General features: G+C 40.2%; 1 pseudogene; it reads left to right on the forward strand.

Moving 5' to 3' along the window:
- Positions 1-91: 91 nt before the first annotated feature.
- On the forward strand, positions 92-21,672 carry LOC128510505 (E3 ubiquitin-protein ligase TRIM35-like; annotated as a pseudogene).
- The last annotated feature ends 1,766 nt before the right edge of the window (positions 21,673-23,438 follow it).

Below are 23,438 nucleotides of genomic sequence, written 5' to 3' on the forward strand. Positions count from 1 at the left end.
ACATGACACCATTTTTGTTTTATGACTCATAAGTTTTACTGTAACTTTGCCCTGGTGAACTGTGTGTAAAGTCTACTGACAAACATGAACACCAAACTATACCGGACAACTGAGTGTTGTTTCTCTGCTTTAAACATAACCTCTGTAAATAGGATCAAGTGGACTACAGGACTGACCACTGTTTCCTAAACTGCTCAAATCATTAAAACTGAAAGTGAGATCTGGACATAAGATTTGGAATTCCATTGGAACTAAACACATTGGAAGTTTAAGGAAATGGCTTCCACAAGACATCTTTCGGAGGAAGAATTTTGCTGTCCTGTTTGCCGTGATGTTTTCAGAGATCCTGTTCTACTCCCATGTAGTCACAGCTTTTGTAGAACGTGTCTGCAGAAGTGCTGGGAAATCAAAAAGTATCCGGAATGTCCAGAATGTAGAAGCAAATCCTCTAGCCTGGATCCTCCTCTGAACCTGGCACTAAAGAAGCTGTGTGAATCGTTTTTGGAGAGCCGTCGTTATAGATCTTCAATGGTGTTTGACGACCTGTGCAAGCTGCACAACGAGAAACTCAAACTGTTTTGTGTGGAAGATCAGGAGTCTGTGTGTGTGGTGTGTGAGAAGTCAAAGAAACATAAAAATCATGAGCTCTGCCCTGTAAATGAAGTTCTGTGTGACATTAAGGTATGACTTTTATTCTGCCCTTTTTGTATTAAAAAAAAAGATAGATCAGCAATACAGTGATGTTTTCTGAATCCCCAGCATAAGGAGATTATTTTTTATCTAATTTACTCCGAAAGAGAGAGAAAAAAGAAAAAAACGGTTTGTAAAGCAATGTTTGTAACAGCAATAATGTAAGTGAGAGTCTTTTCAAATGACTAAAACAAAATGCAAAGTGTGATTTATTTTTATAGTATAAAAAATAATATCAGTTGCTCAAAAATTGCTGTGGTATATGGAAACACGGGTATAAGAAAATAAACTACTTTAAAATATGAACACTACTGAAACTATGCTTAATCACACCACACCATGGTTTATAAAAAAAAAGTGTCTCTTTTGATATTTATGATCCTTTGCATGAGGTCAATGTACCCTAAGAACAAAGTCCGTAAAGCCAATAAAGTAATTATAAACCTAATTATAGTTGCAAGCAGTGATGATTGAGTCCATGCACCTGTGCCATCACCACCCAGTTACATCAAACTGATCCGGGCACACTAGGCACATGTACAGTATTCAAAGGGGATATAAAAAAATTTTGGTTGCAGTGAAACAGATCTTATGTCCACTGACTCTCCCTGTAAACTATATTACTACAGCATATCAGTGTGTGTGTGTGTGTGTGTGTGTGTGTGTGCGTGCGTGCGTGCGTGCGTGTGTGTGTGTGTGTAAAAAATAACAAATATTGTGTGTTGAATTTTAAGTACTGCAGTTCAAGATAATGTGAACAGCAACTGTCATCTGCAAGCAGCTGGATTGTTTTGACAGCTATAGAACTTCCTCATTTTGAATAATATTTAACTTTTAAAATGTTCTTTAAATCTTGCTTATGTAAAGTGATATGTTTCTTTTCAGGAAAAAATCAGGGCTGCTCTGGAGCCACTACAAAAGAGTCAGACACTTTTGCAAACTGCTAAACAAAATTATAACAAAGCAGCTTCACACATTAAAGTAAGTCATTTTTTATTTAATTTTAAAGCATAAAATAAATTTTAATTGATTAGACATATGGCACATATGGCAAAATAAACACTGATATAGATATTTGGAGCACTACATTTCAATGTGATCTGATTTTTATTTTTAACCATATTCATCTTTTTCCTTGTTTGCAATTTATTTCAGGGATTCACCATTTTTTTATTATTTTTAATTTTTGTCTATAATCAAACTTATATGGGTATATGTTTTTTTTAGATTATTTAGTTTAAGGATGGATCATTTAATATGTACAGTAGGCTAATTAAATACTTTTGGTCAGTTGATGCAAATATAAAACTTTGTATGTTTGCATGCATTCTGCTTCTGAATGGCTTACAGATTGCTATTAGATGCTTTGGCAGTTTAGGTTTTATGCACAAAGTGCATATTTAGAGATATAATGCATTTAGAGATCTGCCTCGAACTGCCACGATCACTCTGGAGCACATCATAATCAAAGCCACTATGCAGTTAAAAAACTATTAAAAAAACTAAGAAAACTCTAACATATGTGATGTAGGTTATGGTCTCTATTATAACAATAGTGAAACCTTATATCACGAGCATAATTCGTTCTGGAAGCTGGTTTCAAAACACTTGTAAACCAAATTATTTTTTTCCACAAGAAATAATGGAATATTATTTCCATAAAACTTAAATTTTTCGTTCCACAGTAAAAAATAAATACATAACAATAATTAATACAAAATATTAAGTAGAAATAAAACAAATTAACCTGCACTTTACCTTTAAACAAATAATAAAAATTCAGATAAGTTTTCCGTTTTGTGCGCACACGCTGTGTATGTGTGTGTGAATCAAAAGTAAGCTCCCCTCTCCCCCTTCTCATCTTACACAGTTACCCTTCCTCCACTATTTTTACACACACAATGGAAACACAATTGGAAAAATAAACAAGAAATCTCTCTAATCTCTTCTCTCAAACACTCGATTGAGCGACACACTAACGGAATCACTGCTGTAAAGTAAAAATAAAACAATTAACCTGCACTTTACCTTTGAAAAGAATCGCGACAGAGCAGTGTTTCTGTGTAGAGCAGAAAGCATGAGTGTGTGTGTGTCTGTGTGTCTTTGAAGGCAAAAGTAGGAGGGGTCTGTGTGTGTCTGTGTGTGTGTGTGTGTGTGTGTGTGTGTGTGTGTGTGTGTGTGTGTGAGATACATGATACTCAGTACTCATAAACCAAGACTTGCTCGTTTTCCAAGTCAAAATATATTAAAAATCTTTGCTTGTCTTGCGGAACACTCACAAAGCACATAACTTGCAATCTGAGGCTTCACTGTATTTCTTTAACAGTGCATACCTTCATGGCGTCATGGCCATCACAGATATTTTCCATTGCTGTGTTTATGATTCAGTGTACTTTTTGTAGGTGTGTTTTGTTAACATCAAAACATTATTGATGGTAAATAATAAAATAAACAATAAATTAAGAAAAAGCCCTAGCAGTAAATTAATTAAAACTAATTGAATACTTTTAGATATTTTACTTAAACATAACTGTTAGAAATGTTCATATTAATTAATAGAGATACCAGGTCTATCCAACTGTCCAGGACACCTTATGTTAAAAATGTGAAAGACTTCCATACTACTTCAGCAGAACTTCTGTCATGTTCCAGAGTCAAGCCCGGTGCACAGAAAGGCAGATAAAAAAGGAGTTTGAGAAGCTTCATCAGTTTCTGAGAGATGAAGAAGCAGCAAGGATAAGTGCCCTGAAACAGGAAGAGGAGCTAAAGAGCCAGATGTTAAAAAAGAAGATTGAAGAGATCAATCGTGAAATAGCCCGTCTTCAAGACATAATCAGAACAACTGAGAAGGAAATCGACATTAATGATGTATCACTCTTACAGGTAAAAATTCTGTATTTATTTAATTATTGACTGTATATTTGTCTTGTATATTGGGCTCACCAAATACACCACATTGCCAAAAGTATTTGCTTGCCTGCCTTTCCCTGCATATGAACTTGAGCAACATCTGATTCTTCAACTCTTCAGAAGCCTTTCCACAAGGTTTAGGATTTTGTTTATGAGAATTTTCAGTCACTAATGTTGGACGAGAAGGCATGGCTCACAGTCTCCACTCTAATTCATCCCAAAAGTGTTCTATCAGGTTGAAGTCAAGTTCAGTCCAGTTCTTCCACACCAAACCGCTCATTAATGTCTTTTTGGAGCGTATCTGTGCTTTTAAGACATTTTGAACAATTACATACTCCCAACTTTGTGGGAACAGTTTGAGGATGTTCCAATATTCCCATAAACACACTCTTAGCGTAGTTTCAGCTCAAGACGCTAGTTGCCGCCACTGAGCAGCAGTCTATAGTGTAGCAGCAGCAGTGTATAAATCAGCGGTTTATGCAAGCACATTATGGCACGTTATCAAAGTCGTATTAATGATAAATATACCGTAGGCCTGTTTAAGAATTTTATTTTATTTGATATCAGAACTAATAGAGTGACTTTTAATTAGCCTTTTCCATAATGTGACTAATGCATTCAAATTGGCAATACTTTTTAATATTAAACAGGTGGCAAACAATTTGGCAGCGATACAGCGTGTTGTTGTACTAAACCGAAGACGGCGCTGTCCGCGGAGCTGTGTGGTTCATGTACATTTTTCCATTAGGCGAAACTTTAGCCCTTTTCATATTTTGCCTGAGGTGGATATTTAAAAAAAAAGGTTTCGCCTTCCAAGGCAACAGATTATGGAGCTTCTTGACCCGCTCAGACCTGCACTTGGCAGGCCAACGCGTCATCTTCACGCTCTTGTTCAACGTCCCGATGTCCAGCTGCTTGCTGCTTTTTGTTTAAAATATGTTTCATTGATCATTAGCCATCATTCATAACTGGTTAGACTTTTATTTTGACAAGTTTTATTTTATGATGAAAGTTGATTTAGTTAAATAAGAAAATAAACTTGGGAGTTTCAAACCCCGCATCCATTCATTTTTCTGAGTGATTGCAATGCTTTATACCCCTATCTTACCTATGCGGTTTGACTCGCTGTGGGATGCAGTGTTATACCCTTATCTCACGTATGCGGTTTCGCGCAGTGGCCGTAAGTAGGGTTCATCATGATTCATCACGAGTTTTTGCGCTGTGATTATGTTTTCATCTTTCTGCATGAAAAATTAAACATGTTTGATTTAGTTAAATTAAGTTAAACATGTTTAATTTTTTTGGCGGTCCTCGCGGAAGCTTGCAGAACTTCGCGGAACGTTAGCGCAACGTCGGCGGAAAATCGCGGCATCTCCTTGTGCCGAACATCGCATCATACTGTGAGTCAAACCAAATAGGTGAGATAGGGGTATTAGGCACTTTTTTTTTTGCGTTAAACCTCTACTTTGGCATCTCATTGTATTCATTCCATAAGTGCGCTATACAACCTCAACAACTGACCGGCTTTACATTGTTTTTGAAGCTGGCGAAGTGTGTTTTCAGCTGTTTGTCAATCAACTATGATTGTATACCCAGTTCGTTTCACCGCCACTACAGAATTTTGTGCAATGTTTAATCTTAAATTTTCTTTCTCAACGCTGTCATGCAAAAAGAGTGAAAAATCGATTTCTAAACAACCGATGTCAGCTAATTCAAGACCTTCACTGTAGACAGCGCCTTGTAACGTTGGACGTAAGAGCCAGCGACTTAAGAAGACTCCTAAGGGACATTTTGGGAAACACACTTAGAAAAGTAATCACTTTACGTAAGATATATCTTAAGAGTCTTCTTAGTGCGCTAAGAGTATGCGTTATCGGGAAACCGGGCCCTGAATTATAGGCTTGGCTTCAACTGTGATTTTGTAGTGTACAGTCTTTATCTTTAATCGCTGTCTCATTTTTATTTGGTAAATAAAAAAAAAAACTCACCCACAAAAACAGAAATGTGCCCCAATGCGGACTAAACCAACGGCCCTAAGATTACCCAAAACCTGCTTAAATAAACAGAAAAAAGAAAACAAGCAAAAAACTTAAGACTAGCATTTTTTTTTAAATACTGTAAATACATACACTACTGAACGCTGGTTAAAGAAGCCAAAGAAACTATCAGTTCACTTTTTTTTGTTATTAAAACTTGCAGCTGAGCCTTGAACATGAGACTGAATGAAGTTTGCCCCATTCAAACTGACCCATACCCAGCTGAGTGCCTCTGATTATAATTGGGACAGGGCAAACTAGTCTCTTGACAACATGGCTTCTTGTTCTGGTTGCTCTCTGCTTCCTTCTAGTGTTGGTACAAGTACTGGTCAGCTGTTTTCTTACACTAACTATGTAGTTCCACAAAATTTCCACAAAATTAAATAATTATAAATGGATACAAATTATACTTTATCATAATTTAATTAAAAAATGCTTAGATATAAAAGGAATAAAGAAATAGGATAGCCTGTTATAGCAAAGTAATTAAGTTCATAAGGGTAACAGTAACACTGCTTAATCACAGGGCGGTTGTTGATTAGTTTTCTATTACAGCACACTGAGTCCTTTATTCCTTACTTACTAAACTCTCCACTAATACTAAATATTATAAGTTTTACACAACTATATAAATGTTTTCAGATTTTTAAGTGTATAGAGTCTATTTTTTTTCTAAACACACGAAACAGTAAATTGCAATGTCAGGCATAAATATATCTCTTTTATAATTTTTTCTTGTTACTTAGTAAAATGTATTTATATATGTAATTATATATTTTTTTGTTTTATGTGGTTAAGCAAACATAGACAAAAAAAGCATGTTTATATGAATTCTTGTTGTAATGATTTGCAGTTGTCTTTTTTTTTTCTTTTTAGTATATGGAGTCCTCAGTGACACAGTAAGTATATCTTTGTTTGTTTTATGATAGGGATTATTGTTTTATATAATTACAACCATGCTTGCCTATAAAAAAATGTGATCAAAAGAAAGACAAATGTTGAGCAATACCTCTGCATACCTTTATGTATAGAATGATACAGAAATGTTTAAATTATCCTTTTATAATTTCAGGGCAAAATGCACAGCAAAGCATCCAGAGAGTGAGACTAATATGCTGATCAATGTTTCTAACCACATTTCTAACCTCAAGTTCAGAGTCTGGGAGAAAATGCAGGAGGTCTTCCCATACAGTAAGTGTTTTTGTAGTTGTTGCTTGTTTGTTTATTTGCAATTAAAGATTAACGCTACAATTGCAATGCAATCTACTGTATAATAACTGCATCAGGGTTCCTTTCTATCATCAGGATTACTGTAGCATGTAGTGTATATAATGATGTGATAATGGTAAAATACAATTTAGGTTGACATGGTTTTTATGCTGCTATTTTTGCCTTTGTGTAACTTTGTGGACTTGACTGTAGATTTGGTTTTGTTGTGAAAAACATTTTAAAATTTATAAACCATATTTAATTGCATCTCTTAAGCATCCACCTTGATGCTTTTTCCATCACACAACTTTACAGCAGCAATATGTGAATTCATTCGCTTATTAGAATACAGATAAATGCTTTCCCACTTTGAGAAAAAAAAAAATCTACTTCGACGAAAAGATCTTTAAAGAAATGGGCGTTAAAGTCCCAGGCGGTCCCAGTTTGGATTTAAATAATTAAATACTTACAAGCCATTTATGGATAATTAATGCAGTGTTTAATGTTAAATTCAAATTAAATTTTTTTAGATTTACAGTAGTACACAGTATGATTTGCAGTGAAATGTTTTTAAAAACACCCATGATCTCTCTCTCTCTCTCTCTCTCTCTCTCTCTCTATATATATATATATATATATATATATATATATATATATATATATATATATATAAGCAATTTCCCTCTGGGATTAATAAAGTTATTTGAATCTTGAATCTTGAATATATATATATATATATAAATATATATATATATATATATAATAAAAAAAGAAAAATAGAACATGAAAAAGAAAATATTCAAATAAGGAATATAAATAAATTAAATAAGAATATGATAAAAAAAAACATAAAAATATACAGAAGAAAAAAAAATTAGCAGCTGAATTTACACTAAGTACAAGTAATAAAATAGAATTAAAATGGAATTAAAATGGAAATGTCCAGTCATGAGCACAACAACCTAACAGTGTGCAAAGTATTAAAAGTGCAAATGTTTCAGTTGGCAATATTTCTTTTAACTCTAATTAATGCAGTGAGGAGTTATTATATGTATATGTATTTTCTTAAACAACCATGTCTGTGGTCATGGAAAAGATCTTAGTGTTTAAAACGGTAAAAGTGTAAAAGGTATTAATCTGCATTAGGCAAAAATAAAAACTAAGGAGATTGCTGAAATGACTGGAATTGGGTTCAGAAGAATACAACACATTATTTAAACCTGGAAGACACGGCTGATCCATCAACTTTACAGAATAAATGTGGTTGGAAAAACATAACGAATAAGCATGTTCAGAGATCAATTCAACAATTAGTGAAGTTGCATGATAAAAAAAAAAAAAAAATCTGTGTTCAATAGTAAAAGTAAGAGCATTTGCACATATACACAGTGACAAGAACTCACAGAATTAGAAATTAATAGCTGTGTCCATTAGACAAATACTTGTCAGTTTACTACAGAGCACAAAGACTGAACTTTCGATGGAAAAATGGAGCCTGTTCCAGAGTGACGGCCAAGCCAGGGTAAGACGGGATGAGTATGAACCAATGCAAAATACATGAAGGAGCTGTTTATTATTAATTACAACACACAGCACACTATTCATTCGGCACACTGCATAAAAAATAATCACTTTTATCCTCATTATCTTCCATTGTTTTCTTTTAAGTTTCTGTTTGTTCTCTTTTTCTGTGAGGATTTCCATGTCAGGAATAGTTACATATGTTCTTCCTTCATGGAACAATTTATTCCTTCATCTACATCAGTATTTGATTTTGTTTTCTCTTCTCAGCTTCTGTTACTCTGGACCCCAACACGGCACATTCACAGCTTCATGTGTCTGATGATCTCACTAGTGTTGAACACAGAAAACAGGAATTACTGCTTCCTGATAATCCAGAGAGATTTGATAGCGTTACATGCGTCCTGGGCTGCGAGGGCTTCAACTCCGGCTCACACTGCTGGGACGTTGAGGTCGGGGACGGTGATATCTGGGAACTGGGTGTGATTAAAGAATCTGCTCCAAGAAAGAAGAATTTCTTCTCTAATGCAGTATGCAGCATAAGTTACAACTAGATACAAAAGTTTGTTTAGACAAACTTTAAGTTGGCTTGAGAAAGCCGGAGATCGAAGTTTAAAAGTGTGAAAAGTTTAAAATAGTTTAAGAAGTTAAAAAAGTTAAAACAGTTTAAGTTTAAAAGGTTTAAAAGACAGATAGATAGATAGTGTCAGACAGATAGACAGTTACAGATATATAGATTGATAGATAGATAGATAGATTCATGATTGAGTCCATAGATAGATAGAAATAGTCAGATTACAGATAGATAGAAAGATAGATAGAAAGATAGATAGATAGATAGATAGATTAGTTAGAAATAGTCAGATGATAGATAGATAGATAGATAGATAGATAGATAGATAGATAGATAAGTTAGAAATAGTCAGATGATAGATAGATACATAGATAGATAGATAGATTAGTTAGAAATAGTCAGATGATAGATAGATACATAGATAGATAGATAGATTAGTTATAAATAGTCAGATGATAGATAGATAGATAGATAGATAGATAGATAGATAGATAGATAGATAAGTTAAAATAGTCAGATAAGAGATAGATTAGAAAAGTTAGATAAGTTTGAATGAGTTAAAATGTGTTAGAAAGAGTACATGGAAGGGAAGTCTATAGATAGATAGAAATAATCAGATTATAGATAGATAGATAGATAGATAGATAGATAGATAGATAGAAATAGTCAGATGATAGATAGATAGATAGATAGATAGATAGATAGATAGATAGATAGATTAGTAATAAATAGTCAGATGATAGATAGATAGATAGATAGATAGATAGATTAATTAAAATAGTCAGATGATAGATAGATTAGAAAAGTTAGATAAGTTTGAATGAGATAAAATGTGTTAGAAATAGTACATAGAAGGGAAGTCTATAGATAGATAGAAATAATCAGATTACAGATAGATAGATAGATAGATAGATAGATAGATAAATAGATAGATAGATGAGTTTGAATGAGTTTGAATGGGTTAGAAATAGTACATAGAAGAGAAGTTTGATTGAGTCTAATTGGCATTAACAAGTCGGTGGTGTGGGGGATGGGTCGTGCATGCGCACACACACTCTTCTGTGACAGACACAGAGAACCGCAAACTGTAATAATTAAGCTCTCAAACAAACGCTTCCCAACCGAGAACCGTAGGTCCGATCGCAAAAATTCTTTCACCGTAAGTGGCAGGAACTTCCTGACTACGACATATTGAATCCTCATGCCCGTAAAGTGTATTATATTGACGTGGTGACAGTGTAAAGACACCCTCCGATTCACACTCTGTGAATATGGCAGTTGACAGTCGCACGCATGGTGAAAAATCAAAATTTTCATCAAACTTAAACTGCTCTCGTGAAGCAACCGTGCAAGTTTTTAAAACATGGACCCAATCCGTAAAAGTCCAAAGTCTTGTGACCCGTTTAAACTTTGAATGATGTTTCTAAGACGAATTATGGCCGAACGGTAAGCTTTCAAAGTGACCCATGTTTTCACCCTTTTTCGGGCCATTTCCCATTGAAATGAATAGGGGAAAATGGGGTGGTTATTTGGGAATTTCGGGAAAACCGTGCGACGGATCCCTACCAAAAGTCATAGCACACCATTCCCGAAAAAGGCGCACGGTTTGACACCTCACTCATGGCACTCGGGCAAAGTTAGTCTCAATGTTAAGTCTGTGGGGGGTTAATTGCCCCCTGCGAGGGCAATTGATCACTCACCCCTTAGAAAAGTCACAGCACCCTATTCCCGAATAAGGCGCTCGGTTTGACACCTCACTCATGGGACTCGGTCAAAGTTGGTTTTAATGTTAAGTCTGTGGGTGGTTAATTGCCCCTGCGGGGGCAATTAACCACCCACCCCTTAGAAGAGTCACGGCAACCCATTCCCGAATAGGGCGCACGGTTTGACACCTCACTCATGGGATTCGGTCAAAGTTGGTGTCAATGTTAAGTCTGTGGGTGGTTAATTGCCCCCTGCGGGGGCAATTAACCACCCACCCCGTAGAAGAGTCACAGCACCCGATCCCCGAATAAGGCGCACGGTTTTAACACCTCACTTATGGCACTCGGGCAAAGTTAGTCTCAATGTTAAGTCTGTGGGGGGTTAATTGCCCCCTGCGAGGGCAATTGACCACCCACCCCTTAGAAGAGTCACGGCACCCCTTTCCCGCATAAGGCGCACGGTTTGACACCTCACTCATGGGACTCGGTCAAAGTTGTTCTCAGTGTTAAGTCTGTGGGTGGTTAATTGCCCCCTGCGGGGGCAATTAACCACCCACCCCTTAGAAGAGTAACAGCACCCGATCCCCGAATAAGGCGCACGGTTTAACACCTCACTCATGGGACTCGGGCAATGTTGGTCTCAATGTTAAGTCTGTGGGTGGTTAATTAGAAGAGTCACAGCACCCGATCCCCGAATAAGGCGCACGGTTTGACACCTCACTCATGGCACTCGGGCAAAGTTAGTCTCAATGTTAAGTCTGTGGGGGGTTAATTGCCCCCTGCGGGGGCAATTAACCACCCACCCCTTAGAAGAGTCACGGCACCCCTTTCCCGCATAAGGCGCACGGTTTGACACCTCACTCATGGGACTCGGTCAAAGTTGTTCTCAGTGTTAAGTCTGTGGGTGGTTAATTGCCCCCTGCGGGGGCAATTAACCACCCACCCCTTAGAAGAGTAACAGCACCCGATCCCCGAATAAGGCGCACGGTTTAACACCTCACTCATGGGACTCGGGCAATGTTGGTCTCAATGTTAAGTCTGTGGGTGGTTAATTGCCCCCTGCGGGGGCAATTAACCACCCACCCCTCAGAAGAGTCGATCCCCGAATAAGAGTCGATCCCCGAATAAGGCGCACGGTTTGACACCTCACTCATGGGACTCGGGCAAAGTTGGTCTCAATGTTAAGTCTGTGGGTGGTTAATTGCCCCCTGCGGGGGCAATTAACCACCCACCCCTTAGAAGAGTCACGGCACCCCTTTCCCGCATAAGGCGCACGGTTTGACACCTCACTCATGGGACTCGGTCAAAGTTGTTCTCAGTGTTAAGTCTGTGGGTGGTTAATTGCCCCCTGCGGGGGCAATTAACCACCCACCCCTTAGAAGAGTAACAGCACCCGATCCCCGAATAAGGCGCACGGTTTAACACCTCACTCATGGGACTCGGGCAATGTTGGTCTCAATGTTAAGTCTGTGGGTGGTTAATTGCCCCCTGCGGGGGCAATTAACCACCCACCCCTCAGAAGAGTCGATCCCCGAATAAGAGTCGATCCCCGAATAAGGCGCACGGTTTGACACCTCACTCATGGGACTCGGTCAAAGTTGGTCTCAATGTTAAGTCCGTGGGTGGTTAATTGCCCCCGGGGCAATTAACCACCCACCCCTTAGAAGAGTCACGGCACCTTTTTCCCGAATAAGGCGCACGGTTTGACACCTCACTCATGGGACTCGGTCAAAGTTGTTCTCAGTGTTAAGTCTGTGGGTGGTTAATTGCCCCCTGCGGGGGCAATTAACCACCCACCCCTTAGAAGAGTCACAGCACCCGATCCCCGAATAAGGCGCACGGTTTAACACCTCACTCATGGGACTCGGGCAAAGTTGGTCTCAATGTTAAGTCTGTGGGTGGTTAATTGCCCCCTGCGGGGGCAATTAACCACCCACCCCTCAGAAGAGTCGATCCCCGAATAAGAGTCGATCCCCGAATAAGGCGCACGGTTTGACACCTCACTCATGGGACTCGGGCAATGTTTGTCTCAATGTTAAGTCTGTGGGTGGTTAATTGCCCCCTGCGGGGGCAATTAACCACCCACCCCTTAGAAGAGTCACGGCACTCCTTTCCCGAATAAGGCGCACGGTTTGACACCTCACTCATGGGACTCGGGCAAAGTTGGTCTCAATGTTAAGTCTGTGGGTGGTTAATTGCCCCCGCAGGGGGCAATTAACCACCCACCCCTTAGAAGAGTCACGGCACCCCATTCCCGAATAAGGCGCACGGTTTGACACCTCATTTGTTGGTTTACGATGAACGGTGCGGGACCAGTTATAATTCGCTAAAATCCCCATTATAAGTCAATGGGACGGTTAATTGCCCCCTGCGGGGGCAATTAACCGCCCACCCCTTAGGAGAGTCATAGAAAAATTCTTCCCGAATATTCTGCACGCTTTGACACCTCACTCATGGGTCTACGATAAATGGTGCGGGACTAGTTCATCGCCAAAATCCCCATTATATGTCAATGGGGCAAATTGGGGACCTCTCCTGCCCCGGGGGTAAAACTTATACCCTTGTGCATGGTATCTTTTGACAAAGGCTGCAAACATCTTCAAATAGGGTTAATTTAACATTTCTACAAAATTCCCACTCTGCGCAACAAACCGTCAAAATTCGTCTCAATGTTAAGTCAATGGGATTTTTGGGCCGCTTAATTGCCCCTGCGGGGCAATTAGTAAGTCCGATCAGTTAGAAAAGATATAGCACACCCCGTGAGATCAGTTTGAAGGTCTGGGCCGAGTTTGGAGTTAGTGGAGTTAAAGCTCTAGGAGGAGATAGAGTTTATAAATTTAGTCTCGGAATAATAATAATAATAATAATAACTAGAGAGGTACATTTCCTGAAGAAAATGTGAGTGGTGCTTGCCGTGGTGAAACTCTGGCCCTCCATATCTCTACGACAATGGGATCTTGATAGTAACATGCTAATATAGCTAGCATCAAGCTAGCACCATGCTAATCAGCTAAACATTATGCTAATTACACTAGCATGATGCTAGGACCATTCTATAGATGTGATTAGCGAAAGGTTAGCATAATGCTAGCGACATGCTAATAGCGTTAGCATTATGCTAGCGATGTGCTGATGAAATTAGCATACCGCTAGCAAGATGCTAATTTTGTTAGCATCATGCTAGCAAAATGCTAATCGCGTTAGCATCATGCTAACAGCATGCAAATGAGGGTGCTAGGGGGCGTGGCTTATGAGCATGATAATAAATGCAAAAGAGTGTCTCTACGACAGTCGGTTCCACAGTTAAATCAATGTTAAGTCTGTGGGTGGTTAATTGCCCCCTGCGGGGGCAATTAACCACCCACCCCTTAGAAAAGTCACAGCACCCCGTTCCCGAAGATGGGCCGCACGGTTTGACACCTCACTCATGGGACTCAGTCAAAGTTGGTCTCAATGTTAAGTCTGTGGGTGGTTAATTGCCCCCTGCGGGGGCAATTAACCACCCACCCCTTCAAATAGTCAGAGCAGCCTACTCCCGAATAAGCCGCACGGTTTGACACCTCATTCATGGGTCTACGACGAACGGTGCAAGACTCAGTCAAAGTTGTTCTCAGTGTTAAGTCTGTGGGCGGTTAATTGCCCCCTGCGGGGGCAATTAACCACCCACCCCTCAGAAAAGTCACAGCACCATGTTCCCGAAAATGGGCTGCACAGTTTGACACCTCACTCATGGTACTCGGTCAAAGTTGGTCTCAATGTTAAGTCTGTGGGTGGTTAATTGCCCCCTGCGGGGGCAATTAACCACCCACCCCTTCAAACAGTCAGAGCACCCTACTCCCGAATAAGCCGCATGGTTTGACACCTCATTCATGGGTCTACGACGAACGGTGCGGGACTCAGGCAAAGTTGTTGTCAGTGTTAAGTCTGTGGGTGGTTAATTGCCCCCTGCGGGGGCAATTAACCACCCACCCCTTCAAACAGTCAAAGCACCCTACTCCCAAATAAGCCGCACAGGTTGACACCTCATTCATGAGTCTACGACGAACGGTGCGGGACTCAGTCAAAGTTGTTGTCAGTGTTAAGTCTGTGGGTGGTTAATTGCCCCCTGCGGGGGCAATTAACCACCCACCCCTTCAAACAGTCAAAGCACCCTACTCCCGAATAAGCCGCACGGGTTGACACCTCATTCATGGGTCTACGACGAACGGTGTGGCACTAGTAATTTTTTTAAATTCCCATTATAAGTCAATGGGCTAAGTCACCAAATTCCCCATTCAAATTCTATGGGGCAACTTTGGGGACCTCTCTTGCCCCGGGGGTCGAACTTATCCCCCTGTGCCGGGTATCTTCTGACACAGGCTGCAAACCTCTTTAAATGTGGTAAATCTGACGTCTCTACAAAATTCACTCTCTGCGCTACAATCCGTCAAAGTTGGCTTCAATGTTAAGTCTATGGGACTTTTCGGGGCGGTTAATTGCCCCCTGCGGGGGCAATTAACCACCCACCCCTTAGAAAAGTCATAGCACCCCATTCCCGTATAGGCCGCACGATTTGACACCTCATTCATGGGTCTACGACAAACGGTGCGGGACTAGTTACGCGCCGAACTTTCATACGGAAGAAGAAGAATAAGATAAAGAACTAGAGAGGTACATTTCCTGAAGAAAATGTGAGTGGTGCTTGCCGTGGCGAAACTCTGGCCCTCCATATCTTTACGACAATGGGATATTGATAGCAACATGCTAATATAGCTAGCATCAAGCTAGCACCATGCTAATCAGCTAAACATCATGCTAATTACACTAGCATGATGCTAGGAACATTCTATACATGTTATTAGCGAAAAGTTAGCATAATGCTAGCGACATGCTAATAGCGTTAGCATCATGCTAGCGATGTGCTGATGAAATTAGCATAATGCTAGCAAGATGCTAATTTTGTTAGCATCATGTGTTAAGTCTTAAGTCCCCTTTCAAAAGTGAGAGTACCCTACTCCCGAATGAGCCGCACGGTTTGACAACTCATTCATGGGTCTACGACGAACGGTGCAAGACTCAGTCATAGTTGTTCTCAGTGTTAAGTCTGTAGGTGGTTAATTGCCCCCTGCGGGGGCAATTAACCACCCACCCCTTCGAACAGTCAAAGCACCCTACTCCCGAATAAGCCGCACGGGTAGACACCTGATTCATGGGTCTACGACGAACGGTGCGGCACTAGTAATTTTTTTAAATCCCCATTATAAGTCAATGGGCAAAGTCGCCAAAATCCCCATTCAAATTCTATGGGGCAACTTTGGGGACCTCTCTTGCCCCGGGGGTCGAACTTATCCCCCTGTGCCGGGTATCTTCTGACACAGGCTGCAAACCTCTTCAAATGTGGTAAGTCTGACGTCTCTACAAAATTCACTCTCTGCGCTATAATTCGTCAAAGTTGGTCTCAATGTTAAGTCAATGGGATTTTTTGGGCGGTTAATTGCCCCCTGCGGGGGCAATTAACCGCCCACCCCTTAGAAAAGTCATAGCACCCCATTCCCGTATAGGCCGCACGATTTGACACCTCACTCATGGGTCTACGACAAACGGTGCGAGACTAGTTACGCGCCAAACTTTCATACGGAAGAAGAAGAATAAGAAGAAAAAAAATAATAATAACTAGAGAGGTACATTTCCTGAAGAAAATGTGAGTGGTGCTTGCCGTGGTGAAACTCTGGCCCTCCATATCTCTACGACAATGGGATCTTGATAGTAACATGCTAATATAGCTAGCATCAAGCTAGCACCATGCTAATCAGCTAAACATTATGCTAATTACACTAGCATGATGCTAGGACCATTCTATAGATGTGATTAGCGAAAGGTTAGCATAATGCTAGCGACATGCTAATAGCGTTAGCATTATGCTAGCGATGTGCTGATGAAATTAGCATACCGCTAGCAAGATGCTAATTTTGTTAGCATCATGCTAGCAAAATGCTAATCGCGTTAGCATCATGCTAACAGCATGCAAATGAGGGTGCTAGGGGGCGTGGCTTATGAGCATGATAATAAATGCAAAAGAGTGTCTCTACGACAGTCGGTTCCACAGTTAAATCAATGTTAAGTCTGTGGGTGGTTAATTGCCCCCTGCGGGGGCAATTAACCACCCACCCCTTAGAAAAGTCACAGCACCCCGTTCCCGAAGATGGGCCGCACGGTTTGACACCTCACTCATGGGACTCAGTCAAAGTTGGTCTCAATGTTAAGTCTGTGGGTGGTTAATTGCCCCCTGCGGGGGCAATTAACCACCCACCCCTTCAAATAGTCAGAGCAGCCTACTCCCGAATAAGCCGCACGGTTTGACACCTCATTCATGGGTCTACGACGAACGGTGCAAGACTCAGTCAAAGTTGTTCTCAGTGTTAAGTCTGTGGGCGGTTAATTGCCCCCTGCGGGGGCAATTAACCACCCACCCCTCAGAAAAGTCACAGCACCATGTTCCCGAAAATGGGCTGCACAGTTTGACACCTCACTCATGGTACTCGGTCAAAGTTGGTCTCAATGTTAAGTCTGTGGGTGGTTAATTGCCCCCTGCGGGGGCAATTAACCACCCACCCCTTCAAACAGTCAGAGCACCCTACTCCCGAATAAGCCGCATGGTTTGACACCTCATTCATGGGTCTACGACGAACGGTGCGGGACTCAGGCAAAGTTGTTGTCAGTGTTAAGTCTGTGGGTGGTTAATTGCCCCCTGCGGGGGCAATTAACCACCCACCCCTTCAAACAGTCAAAGCACCCTACTCCCAAATAAGCCGCACAGGTTGACACCTCATTCATGAGTCTACGACGAACGGTGCGGGACTCAGTCAAAGTTGTTGTCAGTGTTAAGTCTGTGGGTGGTTAATTGCCCCCTGCGGGGGCAATTAACCACCCACCCCTTCAAACAGTCAAAGCACCCTACTCCCGAATAAGCCGCACGGGTTGACACCTCATTCATGGGTCTACGACGAACGGTGTGGCACTAGTAATTTTTTTAAATTCCCATTATAAGTCAATGGGCTAAGTCACCAAATTCCCCATTCAAATTCTATGGGGCAACTTTGGGGACCTCTCTTGCCCCGGGGGTCGAACTTATCCCCCTGTGCCGGGTATCTTCTGACACAGGCTGCAAACCTCTTTAAATGTGGTAAATCTGACGTCTCTACAAAATTCACTCTCTGCGCTACAATCCGTCAAAGTTGGCTTCAATGTTAAGTCTATGGGACTTTTCGGGGCGGTTAATTGCCCCCTGCGGGGGCAATTAACCACCCACCCCTTAGAAAAGTCATAGCACCCCATTCCCGTATAGGCCGCACGATTTGACACCTCATTCATGGGTCTACGACAAACGGTGCGGGACTAGTTACGCGCCGAACTTTCATACGGAAGAAGAAGAATAAGATAAAGAACTAGAGAGGTACATTTCCTGAAGAAAATGTGAGTGGTGCTTGCCGTGGCGAAACTCTGGCCCTCCATATCTTTACGACAATGGGATATTGATAGCAACATGCTAATATAGCTAGCATCAAGCTAGCACCATGCTAATCAGCTAAACATCATGCTAATTACACTAGCATGATGCTAGGAACATTCTATACATGTTATTAGCGAAAAGTTAGCATAATGCTAGCGACATGCTAATAGCGTTAGCATCATGCTAGCGATGTGCTGATGAAATTAGCATAATGCTAGCAAGATGCTAATTTTGTTAGCATCATGTGTTAAGTCTTAAGTCCCCTTTCAAAAGTGAGAGTACCCTACTCCCGAATGAGCCGCACGGTTTGACAACTCATTCATGGGTCTACGACGAACGGTGCAAGACTCAGTCATAGTTGTTCTCAGTGTTAAGTCTGTAGGTGGTTAATTGCCCCCTGCGGGGGCAATTAACCACCCACCCCTTCGAACAGTCAAAGCACCCTACTCCCGAATAAGCCGCACGGGTAGACACCTGATTCATGGGTCTACGACGAACGGTGCGGCACTAGTAATTTTTTTAAATCCCCATTATAAGTCAATGGGCAAAGTCGCCAAAATCCCCATTCAAATTCTATGGGGCAACTTTGGGGACCTCTCTTGCCCCGGGGGTCGAACTTATCCCCCTGTGCCGGGTATCTTCTGACACAGGCTGCAAACCTCTTCAAATGTGGTAAGTCTGACGTCTCTACAAAATTCACTCTCTGCGCTATAATTCGTCAAAGTTGGTCTCAATGTTAAGTCAATGGGATTTTTTGGGCGGTTAATTGCCCCCTGCGGGGGCAATTAACCGCCCACCCCTTAGAAAAGTCATAGCACCCCATTCCCGTATAGGCCGCACGATTTGACACCTCACTCATGGGTCTACGACAAACGGTGCGAGACTAGTTACGCGCCAAACTTTCATACGGAAGAAGAAGAATAAGAAGAAAAAAAATAATAATAACTAGAGAGGTACATTTCCTGAAGAAAATGTGAGTGGTGCTTGCCGTGGTGAAACTCTGGCCCTCCATATCTCTACGACAATGGGATCTTGATAGTAACATGCTAATATAGCTAGCATCAAGCTAGCACCATGCTAATCAGCTAAACATTATGCTAATTACACTAGCATGATGCTAGGACCATTCTATAGATGTGATTAGCGAAAGGTTAGCATAATGCTAGCGACATGCTAATAGCGTTAGCATTATGCTAGCGATGTGCTGATGAAATTAGCATACCGCTAGCAAGATGCTAATTTTGTTAGCATCATGCTAGCAAAATGCTAATCGCGTTAGCATCATGCTAACAGCATGCAAATGAGGGTGCTAGGGGGCGTGGCTTATGAGCATGATAATAAATGCAAAAGAGTGTCTCTACGACAGTCGGTTCCACAGTTAAATCAATGTTAAGTCTGTGGGTGGTTAATTGCCCCCTGCGGGGGCAATTAACCACCCACCCCTTAGAAAAGTCACAGCACCCCGTTCCCGAAGATGGGCCGCACGGTTTGACACCTCACTCATGGGACTCAGTCAAAGTTGGTCTCAATGTTAAGTCTGTGGGTGGTTAATTGCCCCCTGCGGGGGCAATTAACCACCCACCCCTTCAAATAGTCAGAGCAGCCTACTCCCGAATAAGCCGCACGGTTTGACACCTCATTCATGGGTCTACGACGAACGGTGCAAGACTCAGTCAAAGTTGTTCTCAGTGTTAAGTCTGTGGGCGGTTAATTGCCCCCTGCGGGGGCAATTAACCACCCACCCCTCAGAAAAGTCACAGCACCATGTTCCCGAAAATGGGCTGCACAGTTTGACACCTCACTCATGGTACTCGGTCAAAGTTGGTCTCAATGTTAAGTCTGTGGGTGGTTAATTGCCCCCTGCGGGGGCAATTAACCACCCACCCCTTCAAACAGTCAGAGCACCCTACTCCCGAATAAGCCGCATGGTTTGACACCTCATTCATGGGTCTACGACGAACGGTGCGGGACTCAGGCAAAGTTGTTGTCAGTGTTAAGTCTGTGGGTGGTTAATTGCCCCCTGCGGGGGCAATTAACCACCCACCCCTTCAAACAGTCAAAGCACCCTACTCCCAAATAAGCCGCACAGGTTGACACCTCATTCATGAGTCTACGACGAACGGTGCGGGACTCAGTCAAAGTTGTTGTCAGTGTTAAGTCTGTGGGTGGTTAATTGCCCCCTGCGGGGGCAATTAACCACCCACCCCTTCAAACAGTCAAAGCACCCTACTCCCGAATAAGCCGCACGGGTTGACACCTCATTCATGGGTCTACGACGAACGGTGTGGCACTAGTAATTTTTTTAAATTCCCATTATAAGTCAATGGGCTAAGTCACCAAATTCCCCATTCAAATTCTATGGGGCAACTTTGGGGACCTCTCTTGCCCCGGGGGTCGAACTTATCCCCCTGTGCCGGGTATCTTCTGACACAGGCTGCAAACCTCTTTAAATGTGGTAAATCTGACGTCTCTACAAAATTCACTCTCTGCGCTACAATCCGTCAAAGTTGGCTTCAATGTTAAGTCTATGGGACTTTTCGGGGCGGTTAATTGCCCCCTGCGGGGGCAATTAACCACCCACCCCTTAGAAAAGTCATAGCACCCCATTCCCGTATAGGCCGCACGATTTGACACCTCATTCATGGGTCTACGACAAACGGTGCGGGACTAGTTACGCGCCGAACTTTCATACGGAAGAAGAAGAATAAGATAAAGAATAATAAGTTTGCAAGAGAATAGTAGTGATGCTTTGCAAGCACCACTAATAATAAGTTTGCAAGAGAATAGTAGTGATGCTTTGCAAGCACCACTAATAATAATAATAAGTTTAAGTCGGATATCAGTAAGTTGGCTTTCTCAAGCCAACTTAATAAAGGAAATTACCACATGCTCTGTCCAGGAAAGGATGCAGATATTTTCAGAGCTAAAAACAATCCCCGTAGGGTCAAAGTGCATCTGGACTGGAACAAGGGGAAGGTGACATTCATTGATATTATAACTGATACACACCTTCACACTATAACCCACACTTTTACTGAAAGAGTGTTTCCATTTTTCTATAACGGCTCAACATCTCGGCCTATGAGGATCTTACCGGTAAAAAAGACAGTAATGGGAAAAACTTACTTTTAAAACCACAGAAACATCATTGTCATTTTAGAAACAACTAAAGAAGAAAAATTAATCTTAAACACATATTAAAAAGCATTAGAGTGTTCTCTTTTATCCTGTATTATTACAGTATAGTCATTCAGTACTGTATGGAGTTTGACCATGTCCAATGTAAATGTACAGTCGTGTAAAAGTTAGTACCTTTAAATTATCATCAGGGGCTGAAGATTAGATTCTAATTTAGGGGATGACGAAAAAAGGTTCATTTCTTTAAGCTTCATTCAGGGGCTCATTGCCATCTAGTGCACAAATTTTGTGTAGCAACTATTGTAACACTACAAGCAGCACAATTAAGATAGACGTACAGCTGCAAGTACTGTAATGTTGCATTCATCATTGACAGCCGTGTGTCAGTTGTGTGTGTGTGTGTGTGTGAAAATCCATTGCTAAAAGAAAATGTTTGTGCACATAATCACAATTTCTAAATCTTTAAAGATTAACTAATAATCAAGAATAGAAAAGACATGTGAAGAACCAATGACAGTCAGTTGCTTTCTTTTTTTTTCTTTTTTTATTATAATAAAGGACATGAATACAACTACTAAGTCACAGTTTGGAATAGTTGACCAGCATGTATAAATCCATCAATCAGTGTTAAGTATTCAACACACAAGCCAATGGTTAAAAAACACAATTAAGAAAATTAATAGAGGAGGGAATTAAATAAAGAGATAAAAAATCTAGATACAGTAACACTAAAGTGTATGAGATACAATGAGGTAATTTTAATGTCATGTATTTTCCTTCTTCATATATTATACTAGAAGTAAAAGTAAAGTTTATTGTGAATATTAACTTATGAATTTAAGAACATAATGTGTGTTAAATAAATAATGGCACAGTAAAAAAAAATATGTTGTTTGTTTGTTTAAAGACATTGCACGTGTAAAGTGGTTGATCTGCTAAACGTATTTTAAAAAATATATTTTTTAATTTTCTTTAAGGAAATGTTTATGCAACATTAATAAATAATGAATAATAAATAATTTTTATTTAATGCATTATTGATCAAAACAGTGTGACTATTAAAACTAAAACTAAAATGACTAGTTTCACAACAAGCAATGTATTGCAAAATGCTCAAATGCTGCAAAGTCAAAAGTGTACCAGTAAAGCAGAAGAAAGAAAATATATATTTTTAACAACTACCAGGAAATCCATGAAATATTCCTTTCTTTTATTTAAATAAATTTTAAAAAGAAAGAAAGATAAATAAGTTTTGACTATGTCAGGAGATAGGTTATAATATTTTGTAAACCAGGAAAATTGTAGTCAGATTCAAAACAAGAAGTTATACAATACACAATACCAAACTATGGTGAGATAAAAATGTATCTGCATTTACTTATACTGCTTATAAAATAAAGTCAACAGTGTAACAATCTAGCTAGAAACATGAATTTACCCCAAATTACAAAGTTTCACATGCAAATCAGGTTTGTGGAAAACTTCTGATTTGAGGGGCTGCTTAGAATTAAAACACAAATAGACTCCAGATCAAATATAATACATTTAATATAATAAATAAAACAGGAACATCAACACTGTGTAGCACTAAAATGTAAAAACAGTGTAATAATCCAATATAATAATAATAATAATTATTATTATTAGTATTATTATTATTATTATTATTATTTTAAAAAAACAATATTAACTTTTGCTTTTATGTGTTAAAAATCATTAACAAAGGTTAACATTGTCTGAAGAGTGTTATCTGTAGCATTTCCCTTCTATGTAAATGTTAAAGACAATATTCAGTCATGTGAAGGCTTTTACTGGGATGCTTTTGCTTTGATTATTGCACATCCTGTAATAGAAGGATTTAAATTTTTCCATTTTTAATGAATGAATAAGTAAGTAAATTCAAGTAAATGTGTTTAATTTCTAAGAAGTCTACACTTGCAAATAAAGTTGTAAGTAGATATATTTGTGTGATTCTGACTCTAATATCCGTAATATTCATGTATTCATGCACTAAAAATATCATATATAATTAAGTGATGTGTGTTCAAATAGCCCCCTATATTAGAGCCCAGTATAATGAACAGAAAAGCTTATTATTAAGTATTGTACTTTTGACTAGCTGTTTTCTTTTTATTGCTTCTCATCTGAAGTTCAGCTAGACATCTGGG

Source organism: Clarias gariepinus, chromosome 22 (assembly GCF_024256425.1).
Source record: "Clarias gariepinus isolate MV-2021 ecotype Netherlands chromosome 22, CGAR_prim_01v2, whole genome shotgun sequence".
NCBI lineage: Eukaryota > Metazoa > Chordata > Actinopteri > Siluriformes > Clariidae > Clarias > Clarias gariepinus.